General features: G+C 41.5%; 1 long non-coding RNA gene across 1 annotated transcript; it reads left to right on the forward strand.

The window, feature by feature from the left end:
* Positions 1-16: 16 nt before the first annotated feature.
* On the forward strand, positions 17-1,257 carry LOC122682068. The gene is made up of 2 exons (XR_006337200.1): positions 17-165; positions 197-1,257. It is a non-coding gene; the product is annotated as an uncharacterized LOC122682068 (long non-coding RNA).
* The last annotated feature ends 4,831 nt before the right edge of the window (positions 1,258-6,088 follow it).

The raw sequence follows: 6,088 nt of genomic DNA on the forward strand, positions 1-6,088 counted from the left end.
TACGATCAACTGGTTTGATCTCCCTTTAGTCCAAAACTACATGTTTTTTTGTTTGTTTGTTTTTCAGCAGAAACTCCTGTATATCCAGGCTCCTCCCTTACCTCTTGGAACAGTTCCCCAGAGCTATCTGAGAGGCTGCCTTCCCAGGCTGTAGTCCTCAGTAAGGTCCCTGAATAAAACACAACTCACAACTGAGTTGCGTGTTTTTTTCCCAGGGGTCAGTATGAATAGCTGCTTGATGTAAGTCATCACAGAAATGCAGTTTTTAAAAAATGTTGCCGTTTTAGAGGCTATATGATTGGTAAGAAACTGAAAAGATCAATCCTGATAACAAAGATGTGGGGACATGGCAGTCTGGAGTGAAAACACATATCACAATTTGCAATTGAGTAAGTAATGAAAAATTAGAAATTTTTAATTTTTAAAAATTAGAAAAATTAAAAATTTCCAGCCTTGCCACATGCCCCTTCCATGCTTCTTGTTGCCCTTGGACTAGCAGCTGGTCCTGCCCATCCCATCGCTTTACCTCTGCTACAGCCACAGTGACTTCTCAGTTCCTAAACTTGGCCACCTCATTAACCAACAGTTTTTGGGTAAGACCGTGGATTCCTCAATACGGCTAACCATCATTTCAAACACCCCTGTTACTGGCCCCATTTTACAGATGGGGAAACAGGCACAGAAAGCTAACAGATAGTGGAAGAAGTACCAGAGCCCATGCCTAACCCCGAGCTATCCTTTTCAGCTCCCTGCTCCAAAACGCTAACCTTCCCCCCACCCCAGGGCCATCCACAGTGTGCCTTTCTCAGAGAAGCCTTCGTACTCCCTCCACCTCCCACCACAGCTGAGAGGGGCTACCTTCCATGTAGTCCTACAGCACTGAGCATCACCTTCACAGCTTGATTTCTCCAAATGAACGTAATCATGTGCAATGTAGTACAAGGCTTAAGTCTCCTCCCACCTCTCCATCTCCCACCCCCACCAAAGGAATGAGAGCTCTATCTTGTTCACCCATGCCTAGTGTGTCCAGGCTGGCAAACGGTGATGCTCATTTATATTTATAAAATAAAATGTAGAAGAACATCTCTAGTGCTTAGAGATGTGTACTAAAGAATTCAGCAGTAAAATGTTGTAATGGTTGTAATTTACTTTTAAATACTTAAATGGAAGCAAGATGAAGCAGGTATGATCAATTTCATTTGTATGCTGCTTTATATACTTCCAAATAAATGACAAGCCAGTTTGCTTTTGTCTGCATTTGACTTAAAACATTTTTTTTTTCCATTTTCTCTCTCTGTTCCCTTTCCCCCAGGTCACTTTGCAGTGGTTGACTCTCTCAGACTGCACTTTCTCTCACAGAAGAAAACCACTTTCCATACCTATCAGAGAACACAATCTCCATGAGCACGTTTACATTCAGAGAAAGCCTTTTTTTTTTTTCCTTTAATTTTTGTTTTTTCTTGGAGTATAGTTGATTTACAATCCACAGTATATATATTTTTAAAACCTTATACAGCTTAATAGAAAATGTACAACCCAATTAAAAAATGGGGAGAGGATATGAGTAGACATTTTTCCAAAGAAGACATGCAGATGGCCAATAAGTACAGGAAAAGATGCTTAACATCACTAGTCATCAGTGACATCACAGCTGTCACTCCTCATTACAATTTGTAAAATGCAAGTCAAATCTACAACAAATATCACCTCACACCTATAAGAATTGTGATTACCAATTCTGTGTGGAAAGGACGTGGATAAAAGGGAACCCTTATGTACTACTAGCAGAAATACAAATTAGTGTAGCCACCATGGAAACAGTTAGGTGCTTCCTCAAAAAATTACAACTAGAACTACCATGTAACCCAGCAGTTCCACTTCTGTATCCATCCAAAGGAAACAATAACACTATCTTGAAATGTATCTGCACCCCAGTGCTCAATGCAGCACCACCCACAAAAGCCAAGACATGGAATCAACAAGAGTTCATAAAGAAATGAATGGATTTTTTAAAATGTGGCGTATATACAATCAAATATTACTCAGTCATAAAAAGAAGGAAATCCTGTCATTTGTGACAACATAGATGTATCTTGAGGGCATCACACTAAGTGAAATCAGAGAAAGCAAATACCAGTACTGTATAATCTCACTTGTATGTGAAATCCCCCTCCAAAAAAAATGAACCTGAAGCCGTAGAAAAAACAGACTGATGGTTGCCAGAGGCAGTGGGTGAAATGCGTGAAGGTGGTCAAAAGCTATACATGTCCAATCCTAAAATAAGTCATGGGGATGTAATGTACAGCATAGTGAGTATAGTTAATAATACTGTATTACATAATCAAAAGTTTCTGAGAGATTTTTTTTTTTGCAATCTTTTACTGTTAATTCTCCATTAGAATATGAAAGGTGCCAGGGAAACGTCATGGTCAGGAAAGCAGAGTGCACCCTCTTTAGTGGTACTAGCTTAGCTGCTCATGTTTATGGAAGATTTCCCTCTCTTTTTTTATTTTTAATTTTTTTCCTTTTTTTTTTTTTTTTAATAACCAGCTTGTGGGATCTTGGGTCCCCACTCAGGGATCAAACTTGGGCCACTGGCAGTGAAACCGTGGAGTCCTAACCACTGGACCATCAGGGAATTCACATGTTTAAGTTCCTTGTAAGAACAGCAGTTCTTAAGGGCTTAGGAAAAGCCCTTAAGCTGACAGCACTATAGAAAGCCCAGCAACAATCCCTTTCTTCATATTTAAATACTAGCAATACCAGAAATAACCTCTTCAAAATGGTCCAGTAATGTGTTTAGGGATGAAATCCTGGATTAGTATCCAGTGTGGCAGCTACCCTGATTTGACATCCAGGAGCTCCTTCTCCTTCAGGGGATGACATGCCATCTTGGAGTCCTGGCTGTTTGCTCCAATATGAACTCTTCCGTATTAAGCAAGGTTTGAGGAGTAAAGACCTTCCCACATTCTTCATCTTCAAAGAGTTTCTCACACTATGAATTCTCTGATGCAGAAAAAGAGATGAATGTTTTCTATATATAAATGCTTTTCTATCTCTGATTATTTTATAGCTTGAATCCAAATCTGTTCACCAGCTTCTTGTTTCTTTCCTCAAAATAATCCAGGATTCTTTCCCTAGCTCCAATATCACAATTATGTCTGGCTTAGAAATGCAGTGGGTCCACTGAGACCAAGTTACTACATTTCTCCATCATCACATCGCAGTACCATTTCTTCTGAAGAGGCTCAAGTTTCCACTCATGCTGACAGAACTCTATGGCCACATCTCTGAATGTTATTGATCCACAGGCCATGGTTTTAGACCTGCAGGAGCTAATCAGTCCTTGGGCCTTTCCAGAAAAACACAAAGTCCAGAAAACCCAAACTGTCCCTGTGGGCTTGGGCTATCGCTGCACAGTAGTTTCCATGGCAACCTATCCCAGTTTCTTGCTTAGATCCAGTGTATTAAGGAGACTCAAATGACAGCCCCTTTGGCATAAATGATTCTCTCAGCAAGCAGACTTGTGAACCAGAGTCAGGCCTGTTTACTTGCTTGCAACCCACCAGCCTTATTCTCTCATTGCTTTTTTCTTAAATACCTGAAAGCTGTGCATTGGAGAAAGTGGTTTTACCAGCAGCGGAAGCAAGGAGTCTCCAAATCCACCCAAGAGAATCCTTCCCAACTGCTGTCTCACTGCATGGTGCATTCACAGAAGACACAAGAATTAGGATCCTGCCCTGGCTGTTATTTTCCCCTGGCCTCCTTCAGCATCTGCAGCTTAATGTCAGATGCCTTAAGCATTCTTTATTATTTCATGAGAATGTAATTCATGTGTATTCAAGCTATGAAAGCGTTCTGGTTACTTTGCAATGGGATGCCCCTGGGATCCTGATTAATGCTTGCCATGCTGACTCTCCAGAAGGTATGTGGTCCATTTGGATATAAGGTGTGGAGATCTCAGATGTTCTGGTTCAGGAACGCCTGGGAGCTAGGTTGCAGTGCTAACCCTCCCCTGATTTTTCACATTCTCTCTCCACTGTCTTGTATCCTCAGCCCTCTTCTATGTCCTCTCCATCTTCCATCACATATTTGTAAGTTTCCTTTACCTTAAAAAAAAATCACACACACACATATCCATGCACAAACAACAATGACAAAAAAAACCCCTTTATTTAATCATTGTATCTCTGTTCAGCTCCTCTCTTCCTTTTGGGACCCAGGAAATAGCCAAGATACAAGATGCTGGAATTTGGAAACAGAGAAGACACTGAGATGGCTCTACTGCTGTTCACCTCCAAGCATGTCACTCAGCCTCACTGGGCCTGAATTTACTCCTATGCCAATTATAGGTAATAGGTGATTGTTATGTCTCGGAGTCTTTATGAGGCTCTCATAAGTTAGTGAATATTCAATATTCAATATTAATATAAAATGTCCCTGAAACCCTTTGTAAATTAGAGAGCACAGTGAAATTGTGAGACGGCCCCTTTTGCTCTGGGCTCACTGGTTCATTATCCCTTTCTGATCTGACCTCTATCCTGCTGCTGCACAACTGAAGCTCCTCTCAGCCATGACTGTAAATAGCACCAACCTCCCTTGAAAATAAGGCCACTGTCAGTCACCCCCTCAAATCCCAGCAGGGCCTCTAATGTCCCATTGTAAGGGGCCATTAGATGGATTATGGCCTGTACACATTATGGACCAATATGCAGCTGTAAAAAGAATGAGTAAGTTCTTTTCACTCAAATGTGGAAATACCTCCAAACTCTATTATTAATTGGGGAAAAGACTATATGTAGTCAATTACCATTTCTATGGGGGAAACAAAGGCAAAAGATAAATGTTTGTGGATCCCTGAAATATCTTTGGAGACATTCAGAAGAAACATAACACTCGCTGCTTCTGTGAAGAAGAGCTGGGAGGCTGGGGCATCTGTATCCAAAAGTACATCCATTAGGTTTGTAACAGAGGACTGTCAGAGAAGGAAAGGTGATGGAAGCCCAAGTCAGAGTGATGCCATTGCTGGAAGGAAACCACAGATAGCATTCTTTGAAAAGGCAAAGAATAAATTATCCCCCAGAGCCTCTGGAAAGAAGGCAACCCTGCTAACACCTTGATTTTCTCTATGGATTCATTACTGGATTTCTGATCTCCAGAACAACGGATAACATATTTGTCTTGTTTTAAGCCACTAAGTTTGAGGTAATTTATTACAGCAGCAGTCAGCAGCCAGTACAGTGGCTTAAACTAAAAACACTTGCCCAAAATCCTGAAGCAACTTCCAGTTCCAGGAGATGATACAGATTTCTTTTTCCTGGCTTCTCCCCTCTGAAAGCAAATAAAGGTCACAGAAAGAATTCAAAAGATAATCATACTCTTAAAGACTTTTAAAGATGGAAAGAAGAAAGTGGACTGGCTGGGGACCTCATGACTTGAGGAACAACACCACAGAGAATTCCGTGGGTGTTCTTTTATCTTCCATAGATCCTGGGTACCAGCCAGCCTGCACTTCAAACCAACAACAGATAATAGGTAAAAAAAGACAAAAGCAATAAGAGAGGAAGAAAGAGCAAGAGAAAGCAATCAAGCAAGAAAGAAGATGGAAAGAAGGAAGGAAAAGAAAGGAAAAGGGAAGGAAAGGAGGAAGAAAGAAAAACCTGTTCTCTCTGGATAAAGGACCAGGAAAAGAATACCATAGCAGGGCCTCAATAAGGAGATACATATTCAATGGTAACAGCAGGCCAAACCCACTCATAGCAATATCAAGAAGCAAAAGTTAATTTCCAACCCATCCTCACCCCACAGTCACAGACAGCAGCAAACTGAGCTACTCATAGCAGTGGCAAAAGCAAAATGCAGGCAGGCCAACCCATTGCAGACCACCTAACCCCCCAGCAGCAGTGGACTCAATCTGCCCACATCAGTGGAAATAGAGAAACAGGAACCGAGCTCATACACTGCCCAACACCAGGTTGGCAGGCAGGGCCCTACACTTGCACTAGTAGTGCCAGCAGGCTGTCTCCAGACCTCCATGCAGTAGCAGAAGGTAACCCAGGGCATCTCCCTACATCTGCCTAATGACATC

Source organism: Cervus elaphus, chromosome 23 (genome assembly GCF_910594005.1).
Source record: "Cervus elaphus chromosome 23, mCerEla1.1, whole genome shotgun sequence".
Lineage (NCBI taxonomy): Eukaryota > Metazoa > Chordata > Mammalia > Artiodactyla > Cervidae > Cervus > Cervus elaphus.